Below are 14,862 nucleotides of genomic sequence, written 5' to 3'. Positions count from 1 at the left end.
ACTGCTGCAAGTAATGTTTACCACCCTGTCTCACATATATTTCTCACATCACTCGGCCCTCAGGCTCAGTTTTTCTCTCAAAAACCCTTTTCTCACTTTTCTCTCTACGTACACCTCTTTATTCTTTAATCTCTCATTTTTAATCCCTCCCCAAATATGGTTGATGAATAAATTGAAGATTGTTGATCCATGCCCAGTATATTCAGCTCGCAGCTATTTCTTTCGATGACGTCTAGTCGATGCCCCGAATGAGGGATGGTGGTGCGAATGGATGCGCAGTTTGTCTGCTCTCGACATTGTCTAGTGCTGCCCCTGGCTTAATTTACCAGCAATGAGTTACAGCATGACCCGCCAGCCCGGGATTCAGTTGATCGGCCTGACACACGGTGTCTTTTATTTCTCGTTCCGTTTCCGACGCGAGTTCGGACATGATCAGACTTGCCCGGAAGAAGGGATAGAGTACTCTGTTGCACTTCCGGCCCGAGGCACACAGCTAGCTCGGTATGCCACGACATGGAGGATGAGAGAGCTTCTGGCCCCCGCTCCCACTTTCAGTTGCACCCTCTCTGATGAGTGCATAGCTTTGCTTGATGAGGAGGTGCAGATCGGGCCCACTTTGGCATCAGAGGCTTCCATAAGCTCTGGAAGGGGACAGAGGAACACCTGACTATGCCCCGAATTTATTTGCTTTAATCAGTGCTTTCAAGTTTTCCTTATGAATGTAATAAAAAGCAACTTCAATTTCTATTCAAAAGCAGGAGAACTCTGTACTGAAATCAATGTAATTAAAGGTTGTGGGTACTGAAGGTTTTCTGTTTGGTCCAAAAATGGTCTAAGTTGTAAAAAGATTAATTTGAGCAAAATCAACTTTTATTAAAACTTTTCAAAACCATTTTCGATGTGGATCAGAACTGGACACGCCTGAGATCTATCACTGAGATGTACAACCCTGGATCTCGTCAACTGGAAAGTTGCCCTTAGTCTAAATAGCATTGTATTGGAGATCACAACCGAGCTCTTGAATGCAGAATAGACAAAGATGACCAAACATGATCACATGGACAAAGTTGATCGGGGAAGTGTTTATGGCTGGACTTCAGGATGAAGTTGCCTACGTATCCCAAAGATGGGAATCAGGCCTTGCGTAGTTCGGCTCAGGTTCACTCGTGTATTAACCCTCACCTTTTGCACTCTAACTTTTGCCAAGGCTATCCTTTCTGTGTTTTCAACCTTGCGAGCTCAATTTTTATTATTTCAAAATTTTCATGCTCTAACTTTTGCCTAGGTCGCCCTTTTGAGTTTTCGGCCTAGCGAGCCACTCAGGGAAAGTATTTCTTCAACTTGTCCATGTTGATTGGTTGGGAGAACTCTAGGCCATCTAGGTCCATCAGGACGATAGCTCCACCCAACCAGATAGACTTAATGATGTTAGGGCCCGTCCAATTGGGTCTAAACTTGCCCCTAGGGTCGTGGATGGGAGCTCGATTGTCCTTGAGCACTAAATCTCCTTCTTTCAAATTCCTAGACTTAACCTTCTTGTTGAAAGCCCTGGCAATTCTCCGTTGATAACCTTGGACGTGGTACAGTGCTTTCAGCCTTCTTTCATAAAAAAACATGAGTTCTTCGAATCTGCATTGCTGCCAATCTGCCTCGGCTATCTGACACTCAGCCAGTAATCGCAATGACGGAACCTCAACTTTAATAGGCAGAACAGCCTCCAATCCATAAACCAAAGAATACGGAGTCACCCCAGTAGAAGTTCGAATTGAAGTTCGATAGCCCCACAGAGCAAATGGCAGCTTATCTGGCCAGTCCCGGAAGGTTTCCACCATCTTCTGCAGAATGTGCTTGACGTTCTTGTTGGCGGCCTCAGCTGCTCCGTTGGTCTGCGGCCGATATGTGGATAACTTATGAAAAGCCACATTATACTTCTCCAACAAGTCAATTACCTCTTTCTTGAAGTGGGAACCATTATCTGAAATAATCTCGTTTGGGACCCCATAGCGACAGATGATGTTGTTCCTGATGAACTTGGCAACGTGCGATGCCTTCAACATCGCATAAGATTAGGCCTCAACCCACTTCGTGAAGTACTCTATCGCGACCAGAATGAACTCATGCCCATTGGACCCCTTCGAAGTGACAGCCCCGATTACATCAATCCCCCAGATTGAAAATGGCCATGGCGAAGTCATGTTGTACAGCTTCGACGGCGGCAATGTTTATGCGGTTTGCATGGATCTGACATTTGTGGCATCACCAGACAAAGCCAATACAATCCTCTTCCATGGTGGACCAGTAATAACCCTGTCTAAGGATCTTTCAGGCTAACATCACCCCGTTCATGTGCGCTCTGCACTCTCCTCCATGGATGGCCTCCATCAGGCCCTTGGACTTTTAAGCATCAACACACAGCTTATGCATCCTGAGATGACCTCTCTTGTGCAGTTTTCCCCTGCAGACGATGAACTGAGCATCCATTCTTCGAATTGCCCTTTTATCTTTGGCATTTGCCCCTGGTGGATACGCCTCTTTTTCCAAGAAGTTCCAGACATCATAATACCAGGCATTCTCATCTTGTACCTCATTTATGGAAGCAATCAGTTCATAGGTCGGCACAAATTTCTGTTCGATGATGATCGGACGCATCCGGACTCCGAAAGGAATGTCTATCATAGAAGATAGAGTTGCTAATGAATTTGCGAACTTGTTGTTCTTTCTTAACAGATGAACGAAGTTCAATTTCTCAAACCAAGGAATTGGCACGTCCAAGGCCTAGTAGTATATTCTCATCTTTTCTTCTTTAACTTTCCAATCTCCTTTAGCTTGAGATACAACAAGGTTTGAGTCCCCGATGACGTCCAACCGTTTTGCCCCTAGTTCTAGGGCGGCTTCTAAACCAGCAATACATGTCTCATACTCTGCTTCATTGTTTGAGACTTTGAACTGGAGTTTTAATGCTAAAGGTATGCGGGAATTGTCGGGTGCTATCAGCAACACCCCTATCCCATACCCGTATTGGTTTGACGTTCCGTCAAAGTACATCATCCAGGTTTCTTCTTCAACATGCAGAATGGCCTCGTCTAGGAACAAATACTCAATTGCTTCATCCCCTTCAACTAGGCGATCGGCTAGGAACTCCGCTGCCGCTCTCCCTTCACTAACTTGCGCGTCACATACTTCAAATCAAATTCGAAAAGCAGAAGGAACCAACGGGCTAGCCTACCCGTAAGTGTCGGTTTCTCGAAGAGATATTTACTGGGATCTAATCTTGAAACCAGTATTACAGAGTGAGCTAACAGGTAGTGCCGCAGCTTCCTGGTAGCCCATACCAAGGCCAGACAAGCCTTTTCCAATGGAGTGTAGCGGGTCTCGTAACCCAACATTTTCTTGCTCAGGTAGTAGATAACTCTCTCCACTTTGTCCTCAAACTCCTGTGCAAGCATGCAGCCCATTGTAGTTTCAGTCACTGAAAGATACAGAATCAACGATTTTCCCGGCTCAGGCGGTGACAACACAGGTGGGTTCTGTAAATATTGCTTGATTTGTTTGAAAGCAGCTTGGCATCAGCCGTCCCATTGGAACTTCTTTCCTTTTTTCAGGAGACCAAAGAGTGGTTCGCAAGTCAAGGTTAATTTTGTAATAAACCGCCTTATGAATTGCACTTTACCCAGAAAGCCTCGCACCTCCTTTTCAGTCCTTGGTGGTGGCATTTCTAAGATGGCATTGATTTTGGAAGGGTCGACCTCGATGCCCCTTTGTGTGATCAAGAACCTCATCATTTTTTCTGCTGTAACACCAAATGTACATTTATGAGGATTCAACTGCAACCGATACTCTCTGATCCGTTGGAAGAACTTTTGCAAGGTGGTGTGGTGGCCCTCTCTTTCTTTGGACTTGACAATCATGTTGTCCACGTGCACCTCGACCTCTTTATGGATCATATCATGCAATATTGTGGTCGCAGCCAGTTGATATGTAGCACCAGCATTCTTCAGCGTAAATGGCATCACCCTATAACAATAGGTCCCCCACGGGGTGGTGAAGGCAGTCTTCTTCTGGTCTTCGGGTGCCATCAAAATCTGATTGTAGCCAGGAAACCCATCCATGAATGAGAGCAATGCATGCCCCGCAGTGAAGTCCACTAACTCGTCGATATGCGGTAGAGGAAAGTCGTCCTTCGGACTAGCTTTATTCAAATCCCTAAAGTCCACACATACCCGAATTCTGCCGTCCTTCTTCGGCACCGGAACTATATTGGCCAACCAAGTTGGGTATTCAGATACTAGCAGGAACCCTGCGTCAATTTGCTTGGTGACCGCTTCTTTGATCTTGAGAGCCTAGTCCGGGCGGATCCTTCTGAGCTTCTGCTTAATAGGTCGGACCTCAGGGTCAAGAGGGATCCGGTGCTGTACAATCTCAGGATCGATTCCAGGCTTGTCTTCGTAGGACCACGTGAAAACGTCTTTGAAATCTTTTAATAAAGCGACTAAGCTCTCGCCCTCCTCCGAAGACAACGTGGACCCAATCTGGACCAATCGCGGGTCTTTCTCAGTACTCACATTAATTGTGGTGATTTCATCAACCAGCGGTTTACAAACCTCTCCTGCTCTTGATCAAGCAAATATTTCAAAATCGGAGGAATTTCTTCCTCGTCATTTTCATCGAAATTTTGAAAGTCTGAATTAATGCAATAAATCAAGGGCACAAAAAAATGCTCGAAGGCCACAACCATTTCATTCTCATTAATCACTTCCAAGTCGCCTGATTCCTCTATTACAACAGACTCAAAGGAAAAAGAAAAAGACGACCTAGACAGGACTGTGGCATCCGGGTTGTCACCCCCAGGAATACCGGACTCAGACTCAGACGAGCTGGAACTTGATTCCGACTCCACAGACTCGGTGAAATTAGATTCTGGCTCACTACCTGACCCGGTGCTGCTCGATAAGAATCTCTCCTCATAGTGCCAGACGATAAAGATAGGCTCGCAGCCGTTTCATTCCCGATCATGGACATTGAGTTATCCCCTAAGCACTCATGTACGATTAGAGGATCTGAAAGTAGACAAGCCAGTGCTACCCCTATTTCAATCTCTGTGCTCTCGAAATTTTCTTCCTTACACTCCACAGCCCCAGCTGGGGGGTCTGTCTGCTCTTCGGTAACATCATCCCCGGACAATTGCAAGTCAAAGAAGATCTCGAAACCCGGTAGGCGCCTCTTCTTTGCATTACCCATGGCTCTGGGAAGCCGCAAAATGGAAAGTCTTCTCCCACTCGGACGAAGCGTCTGTTCTAGGTGCCCTGGTTGGGCCGGTGCATCAACTCAAAATGCCTCCCGGCCTGCTTGGCTCTGGCTCTTCCGGCCATCTCTTTGCCTTTCCTCACCCAATCGTCTTTGGTAGGCAGATAACCTAAACCAAAGGTATGCGGATTGTGCGGCACTTCGGCCGATGGTATAATGCCCTTCCGGCCACTTCTTCCTAGTCTTATCCCAGGGATGTACTGGAGCTTGTTCATCAAGTACACTGACTGTGCTCTGACATATAACCCCTCATCAATAGCCAAAATGTTCTGTACAACCCGAGCCTCGGCTAGGGTAAATCCTGACAGGAACATATCCTCCGTGCCATGCTCGATTTCCAAAGCCGGTGTAGACACCTCTGGTGGCGGATGGATTGAAGAATTCTTGAAAACAATAGCCACCCTTTTCCTGTGGGGGTACTTCAACATTTGATGCAGGGTGGGAGAGACCGCCTTCACCTGGTGCAGCCATGGCCGCTCTAGGAGTAGATTGAAGGTTGCGGGAACGTCCAAGACATGAAAGTCAATATCGTGTTGTCCTGGACCAACTTGAGCCGAACTTTCACGGTCCCCATCACTTCTTTACTGGTATTGTCGTAGGGCCTTATCACCTGGGCAGTTGGCATAAAGTCCGCGGGCTTCAACCCGATTGCATATGACGTCCTTGACGGGCACACATTAATAGCGGATCCTGTGTTGACAAGAACGACTAGTATCCATTTTTCTCTACACTTGACAGAGATGTAGAGAGGTTTGTTATGGTTTGCGCCCTCAGGCGGCAGCTCCTTGTCAGTGAAGGTCAACGTCGAGGAAGCTCCTCCCGGAAAGACCAGTCCTACCAGCTGCTCAGGCGTGGTATCTATTGAAAGTTTGGCTTTGTCCATTGCCGAAAGGACAGCCTGTCTATGAACTCTTGAGGCCATAAGCAGTCCCCAGATGGAGATGTCTGCTTGTATCTTCTTAAGCTATTTCAGTAGAGCCTCATCTTCGAGCAGCTTTTCTTTCTGCCTATTCGCCTCCTTGTCCTTTTCGGACGCCTCTGGTTGATCTAAGTGCGGGGGCTTGAAATACTGCCCGCTGCTAGTCATGTGGTGTACTTCGTCAACATACCAGGTATCTTCCGGTTGGTTGCTCCCCCAATCTTCATCGGTGTGGGCAAGAAATAGGACATCATCTTCCCACCACATGTTGTGGGCAGCCAATAGACACCTATCAGGCTCCGTCACAACTATTCCTGTGCCCGCAGCACCTTCCGTTCCTGTGCTCACAGCACATTCCGTTCTTGTGCACGCAGCACATTCTATCCCCGCAGGGGCTTTGGCCTTTCTGGCTCTCTCAGAATCTTCGATCCTTTCCCATTCAAACTGCTTCAGTGCAACCTGCTGCTCAGTATCTTCCATACCCAAACTGCCCATATTCTGAGCAAAATTCTTTGCATCGGTGCTCTCCGATGGTGCAACCTAATTCCCGGCCCTTCCGACCACTGTTGTTGTCCCCATCCCTAACAGACCTTGTTCTGGTTGAGGCTGCTCAATAACATCCGGCTCATCGTTGAGCCACTCGGTTGCTTCTACTGACCCTTCCAGATGAAACCAGTTGACAGTCACATCCCTCGGATCCTGTTCATTGAAGAATTGTAGACTTGCGATATCCTCCTCCAGTTCAGCATGGTCATCCAGCCCCTGATTAGGAGGAGGGCCTACACCGGTTTCAAATTCTCAGAACCTCTGGAAAAGGAGGAGGGCCTCCCTTCTTATAGAATTTCAATTCTCAAGCTTATTGAACAAGCTTGAGTCTTGAATCAAATCCCTCCATACACGTGTATGGAGGATGAGAATTGCGATCACCAGCTGGCACAGCTGGCACAAAAATATTTGCAGAAGCAGGTGGAAAGGCCTCGACTAAGAAATATGGTCGATCGACCAAAAAGAGTGCCAATCGACCAAAAAGAGTGCCAATCAGCCAACACTTCTGGCCGATGGCAATAAAACAAGACCGATGATGTCATGCCTTGGCTGATGGGTTGTAGGGATGGCCAACAAGCGATCCTCTTCCCTCAAAAACAAAACCACAAGTCCTTGGTCCACGACCAAGCACAAAACAGACAAGTTGAGAGATCCTAAGGCAAGGCGCGCAGCCGAGACCTTCGGGAACTTAAAACGAACATGAGCGTGGATGATCATCGAGTGTTCAAACGATGACGTCCAAGTCTTGAGGATGGTCGAAAATGGGGTGTCTACAGTACCCATTGATCATCAAAAAGCTGATATTTTACAAAACCCCTTGATCTTCTTACATATGAGTTCCTTTGAAAGACCTTGGGTGTAGGGCTCAGTCACTAGGGTGTTAACTGTTACTTGAGTGGGTGAGAGTGATTGGTTTTATATGTACTTGGATGCTATAATCTCATTTTCATTGATTCTTGTCATCTCTGCATTTAGACTCATATGAACACCTCTCATGTTGCTTGCACGATTTCATTCGACTTTGTTCATAGCTCATTCTAAATGCTCATAGTCATTGACTTCATGATCTCATTTTGCACACATCCTTGAGATAAACTAATGCAGGGGTTTCCACACAAGTGATCAAAGTTCTCTATCGACCTCTAACAGTGTCTCTCATCCATTTTCAGAGGAATTAACTGATACTGGCATATCATGTGTGATGTTGGGTCTCTTAACAATCTACCATCATTTTTTATTTTCACAGTTCCTTCCTCAGTTCATTGATGTCCGGGCATTAGGAAAAGGCTACCTCAGAGGCACCAACTAGGCCATCCTTATTGATTCCATGCTTCTCTGGTTTGGTTTCCATACTCTTGAGCATGCGTGCCACCAATGAGTGCCCACAAGCATAGAAAATCAAAATTAAAAATGAAAAAAAGGTCTCATTGATTGAGGGGGAGCCTCCCCCTTTACTCAACAAGTACCCCATGGTTTCTCGTGACTTTTCTTAGTGATGTTTAGTTACTCTTACTAGAGGTCTAGCCATCTGATCACTACGAGCATTAACTCTAGCTCTATGGCCTCTCAAGGATTGCACACACACATATTCAGTATGTGAGCTCTCATGTTTGTTCTTGAGTTTTGCATTCCCATGTAGATTACGCTCATTGATTGATGTTTACCTGATTTGCTCGTGATACAGTGCTTCATATTGTCAAAATTGTGAGTTCACGGGTTTCATGGTTTGTGGATTATTTCATCCTAGTGTCGCATTCTTGCTATTGTGCTCACCACTCTTGTTTCAGGTTTCACTCGACAGTGTGGGTGTTTTTAATCTACTCGGAAGGGTGCATTTTGCCTTGCTATTTTTTTTACCCCACTCGAGCAGAAATGTCACTCTTCCAGCACTTTTGTAGATCTGAAAAACTTCTGAGAGGATGTTTTTGGCGCTCAAGCGCATGATTCTTGGCTTGAGCGTAGCCACACGTGTACAGGCTCTCACTCAAGCATTTAAACCCTCGCTTGAGCAGACTGGTTTGCTATAAAAACCTAGCCCTCGACTGTTCACTTCATTTTTCCCCAAACTTCATCTTTCTCTGTCCTAGGGTTCTTTCGGCGACTCTATTTTCACCCCTCTTTGAGTTTTGGATTGGTGTGCTCATCTCAGTGCTTTGTTTCACATGCTTCAAATATGCTTTCTCTCGTCTGTGTTTTTTCTTTTCACATTTGCTTGGTCGCGTATTAGTTTCTTTTTTTTTTGGTGTCTGTTTTTGTAGATTTTTGGTTCCTATATGGGTCAAGTCTGCTCTGTAGTTATTTTTTACTAGTTCATACTCTGTTGTGTTTTGGCATCTGCTTGCTGTGGCCTTAGGTCTATCATTGGTTTGGGCCTGTTGGTTTTTCATCTACATTTGTTCTAATCTAATGTTACTCATTGGTTATGTTTCTGCTCAGTTTTGCCACTAATAGATTATAATCTATTGGATATTTGTCATTTTTTTTTAGTCACTAATGTTTTTTGGTTACTAATCTTGTTTGTTTTTTCGTGACTAATGGTTTGGTTATTGTTGGGTTTGGGGGGTTGTGGTTGTAATTGGGTTGTCTTTGGTTTAGCCATGTCCTTCATCAAACGTCGGAAGTCCACTGCCAGTTGCTCCTCTTATAACACCGACCGGTTTCCCTCGGTAGGAAAAGCCAAATCGTTTAGAGAGTCTTACACCTCTAGGATTTAGAGCGTAATGTACAGCCCAACACCTTTGAGTCCATTCCCATTTGCCCATTGTTTAATCCGTTAGGGGGTGACTTGGTTCTTTCTTTCTCGGGTCGTCAAAACCTTGATTGGGTTCGGGAGTTTTATTGTAACACTGATGGCATTGATGATATCGGTTCTTCCTTCAAGACCTGGGTTAGGTCTATGTCCATTACCATTACCCCCGATCTTATCCATGATCTTTTAGACATAGGCGAGGTCTTTCTGTGCCACTATCCATTACCTGTCCGACCCACCTGTGACTTTGACGAGGTGGCCACTACATTGTGTGGCACACCTCGTTCTTGGTTCAAGGGCACCTTGATAAAACAACATGAGCTTCTTCCCCAGTTTCATTTGCTAAATCTCATTGTCTGTGCCAACATCAAAGTTACAACTCACAGCTCCGAAATCAATCAAGAACAAGCCTTTGTACTATTTTGCATTGATCAACACCATTCTATCAATCTTGCCATACTCATTATTCAAAAAATGGTAGCCGCTTTTGAGCGCAACAACTTAGGTCTTCCTTACGGTTACCTTATTAACCGTCTTCTCACCAAATTTGAGGTTCATTCTTTTGACGAGGATGAATTTGCTTTTCCTACTCGTCCATTCACCAAAAAGATTGTCTCTCAGAATCAATCTCATGTCAAAGGGGTTCCTTTAGGAGTTGGTAGTTCTGGTGTAGGTGCAGGAGATGGTCCTTTGGCCGAGGAGGCCGAGTATGATGCTGCTGCTGCAGGTGAGGCTGTTAGTAAGGAGGAGAAGCTTACTCCAGCTCGTTCTATTAGAGGCTAGTTGCATCAGTTTGAGCAGGCCATGGTTTCCCATTTTGATCGCTTGAAGGACCAAATGGATATCTTTGATGCCCGGCTTACTGATCTTAAGACCTCCACCGATACCTGACTCACTGCTTTGGAGGTTTTTTCCAGCCGCATTAAGGGTTCTGTTGCTTAGTCTTCTCACCAATCATCAAATTTCCACTGACACACTGAAATTGACATTTCAACTGAAACTTTCCCATACTACACTGATACACTGCATCTGAAACACTGTACTTCCATGCTGCATTCATACACTGTACGTGACTTCTATATATACTCATTCTGCACACCATACTTGCATCTGATATGCATGCTATGGCTAACATATGACAACTGCCATTTTAGGTTCCACCTATACCGACAGCACCGGCAACAGCTATAGTACCAGCACCAGTGGTGCCTCCTCCGGTGGTAGAGAGAAGAGAGAGACAAGCTCTGGCACATAACCGAGGCAGAGCCAGGGGCACCCGAGATAAGAGTGGCCCTTCAGAGCCCATTATGAACGATGATGAGGCTGAGAGTAGCGAGGCCGATAAGGCAGCGAGTCAGCATGCTGAGCCATCTGAGAGTGGAGATGATGACGCTGGCATGGGTTCTCAGAGTAGGAATACTGATGCTGAGGACGGTTCCGAGGTAGAGAGTGGAGACAGCTCTGGTTAAGGCTCTGATTTTGGTTCAGACAATGGCGCCGATGGAGATAGTACCGCTGAGTCCTCTCCTCCGAGGAAGAGGGCAAAGAGGGCTTCTCGAGCCTGAGGCAACCAGCGCTGATTTTCTGTAGTTTTTGCTTAGCTTCTTTTTGTTAGTAGCGTTAACACATTGTACAGCTTCAGACAAGTTTTATTTTTTAAAAAAACACTTGTACTGTACTTTTGTAAAAACAACTATGATCGAAATGAAAATCAGTGTATTTTTTAAAAAGTGTTGTATTTTGTATCATGAGCAATACATTGCATGAAAATGAGAGTGAATTTGATATTAAAAACCAAATACTTGTATTGTCACAACAGTCTGAATTAGGTAATGAACCGACCAACAACTGAATAGTCAAAGTAATACAACTCGATAATCAAAATAACAACTCGATAATCAATAGAACAATTCGATCTACAACAAAACGACTCGATAAACAACTTGATGAACAAAACAACTCGATAAACAAAATAAAAAAACTCAAATGTAACTTGACAAACTTGCTAAAGTTAAAAGGGTTCAAAACAAGACCTTATAAGACATAAAGAACAAAAACAAAACACATGTCTTTAGCATTATGGTCGGCCATGAATAGAGGATGTCAGCCACCAGTGGTGGCCGGTAGGCTACCAAAGTGGCCTGTCGGCCATCACCAGTGGCCGGTCGGCCATCAATGCGAGGAACCTCCAGAATGTTGACACCTGGCTTCCACTCACTGCCTTATCTTCTACAAAAGGTTTGGACCTCATATTTTCTTCATTTCAGCTGCAAATCCTTCACAAAATGGAGCCATTCTTTGTCGAAAAACTCTCGAATTGGATTGCAACTTTATATGGCTCGAAAAAGCTGAATTTCTGAGGTTTCGGTATAGATGCACTATTCCCACTGAGTCGTTCTCCGCTTTGTTTTCCGTTCCTACATGTCGCAGCTAGATGTTGGAACCCAATTACGCACGTCTTTGACTTTGGGGGACAAGAGATATGCTCGACCTTTGTTTGTGCATGTTAGCTCATTTCATTCTTGCCCCCAGTTTCAGAGGGTCTAGCATTCAACTAGTTGAAGTGGCCCAAGGCCTGACAGAGGGCAAGAGTTGTATTGGCTGAGACTTTGATGGGTTTGGACGCCTTCCATCGGCGAGAGACAAACAAATTTGCGGGGAGTCCACTACTTCTGCAGGTAATGTTTCCTCCCCTTTCTAATATGTGTTTCTCACATCTCTCGGCACTCATACTCTATTTTTCTCGCAAAGCCCTTTTTCTAACTTTTCTCTCAACATACTCCTCTCTATTCTTTAATCTCTCTTTTCTTTCATCCCTCCCCAGATATGGCTTATGGACAAGCTTAAGGTAATGGACTCTTGCCCTGCATATTCAACTTGAGCATACTTTTTTTGCCAACAGCTGGTTGATTTCCAAAACGAAGGGTGGTGGTGCTATTGGATGTGTAGCAAGTCTGCTGCTGACATTGGTTATTGTTGCCCCTGGTCTGATTTGCCCGAGATGAGCTACAACTTGGCTTGGCAACCTGGCATTCAATTGATTGGCTTGACACACTGTGTATTCTAGTTTTTGTTCTGATTCGGGTGTCAATTTGGAGATGATCAGATTTGCCCAAAGGAGGGGGTAGAATACCCGGCTTCATTTCCCGTCCGAGGCACACATTTAGCCAGGTACCTCACTGCTTGGAGGACAAGCGAACTTCTGGCTCCTACCCTTAATTTCAATTGCTCTCTTTCTGGCGAGTGCCTGACTTGGCTTGAAGATGAGACACAATCTAGGCCTACTTTAGTATCAAAAGCCTCTACAAGCACAGCGAGAGGACACATGAACACCTGACTCATCTATGCCCCATGTTTATTTGCTTTGATCTTACTTTCCAAGTTTTATGCATGTAATAAAAGCAACTTTGATCTGTGTCGAGAGTTGGAGAACTTTGTATTGAAATCAATGAAATTGAAGTTGTGAGCACAAAAATTTTCCTTTTGGTCCAAAAATGGTCTAAGTTGTAAAATGATTAATTTGAACAAAATCAGCTTTTATCAAAACTTTTCAAAACCTTCGATAAGGATCACAACTTGACATGAGCGGAATCTATCCTTGAGATGTACAACTCTGAATCCGAAGATGGAAAATTGCCCTTTTTCGGAGTAGCATTACTCATTTTTGTAGCCAGTTCTCAGGGGCAATCACAATCGAACATTCAGATAGAGAATAGACAAAGATGACCTGATCAACACATGGACAGGACAGTTGAGTTGGAAGTGTTTACGGCCGAACTTCAGATTGAAGTTGCCTACATATCCTGAAAATGAGAATCAGGCCTTACGTAGTTCGGTTCGGGTTCACTCGAGTATTAACGCTCTCCTTTTGAGCTCTAACTTTTGCCAAGGCCTCCGTTTAGGGTTTTCAACCTTGCAAGCTTAGTTTTTCTTTATTTCCAATTTTTTTGTGCTCTAACTTTTGCCTAGGTCACCCTTCTGGGTTTTCAGCCTAGCAAGTCTCTCAAGGGTAATATTTCTTCAACTTGTCCATGTTGATTGGTTGGGAAAATTCTAGGCCATCCAAGTCCAGAAGAATAATAGCTCCACCCGAACAAATAGTTTTGATGATGTAAGGACCAGTCCAATTAGGTCTGAACTTGCCCCTAGGGTCATGGATGGGAGCTTGGTTGTCCTTCAGCACCAAATCCCCTTCTTTGAGATTCCGAAACTTAACCTTCTTGTTAAAAGCCTTGGCAATCCTACGTTGATAACCTTGAACATGGTATAGTGCTTTCAGCCTTCTCTCATCGAATAGCATCAGTTCTTTGAACCTGCTCTGTTGCCAATCCGCCTTTGCTATCTAACACTCGACCATAACTCGCAGCGACAGAACTTCTATTTCAATCGGCAGAACGACTTTCATCCCATAAACAAGAGAGTATGGAGTAGCTCTAGTAGACGTCCGAATTGAAGTTCTATAGCCCCAGAGTGCAAATGGCAACTTGTCTAGCCAGTCCCTATAGGTCTCAACCATTTTCTGCAAAATGTGCTTGATGTTCTTGTTGGCGGCCTCAACAACTCCGTTGGTTTGTGGCTGGTATGTGGATGATTTATGAAAAGCCACATTGTATTTCTCTAACAAGTAGATCACTTCTTTCTTGAAATGGGAGCCATTATCTGAAATGATCTCATTTGGAACTCCATTACGGCAAATGATGTTATTTCGGATGAACTTAGCCACATGCGTTGCTTTCAACACTGCATAAGACTGAGCTTCCACCCACTTCATGAAGTAATCAATTGTCGCCAAAATGTATTCATGCCCATTTGACCCTTTTGGTGTAACTGCCCCAATGACGTCGATTCCCCAGATTGAGAAGGGCCATGGTGAAGTCATGTTATACAGCTTCGACGGTGGGATATTCATTCGATTGGCATGAATTTGGCATTTATGGCATCGCCAGACAAAACCAATACAATCCTCCTCCATGGTAGACTAGTAGTAAACTTGCTTGAGAATCTTTCAGGCTAACATTACTCCGTTCATGTACGCTCCACACTCTCCCCCATGGATGGCCTCCATTAGGTGCTTTGACTCTTCTACGTCAACACACAGCTTGTGCATTCCTAGATAAACCCTCTTGTACAGTTTACCTCCACAGATGATAAATTGAATGGCCATCCACCGTATTGCCCTCTTATATTTGGCATTTGCCCCTGGTGGATAAACCGCATTTTCCAAGAAATTCCAGATATCATAAAACCAAGGGTTTTGATTTTGCACTTCATCTATTGTGGCGATAGACTCGTAGGTCAGCGTATATCTCTACTCAATAATGATCGGACACATCCGTACTCCAAA

Source organism: Camellia sinensis, chromosome 12, assembly GCF_055761805.1.
Source record: "Camellia sinensis isolate YWXY chromosome 12, ASM5576180v1, whole genome shotgun sequence".
Classification (NCBI taxonomy): domain Eukaryota; kingdom Viridiplantae; phylum Streptophyta; class Magnoliopsida; order Ericales; family Theaceae; genus Camellia; species Camellia sinensis.
The sequence above is the reverse complement of the archived record's forward strand: the minus strand, read 5'-3'. Positions refer to the sequence as shown.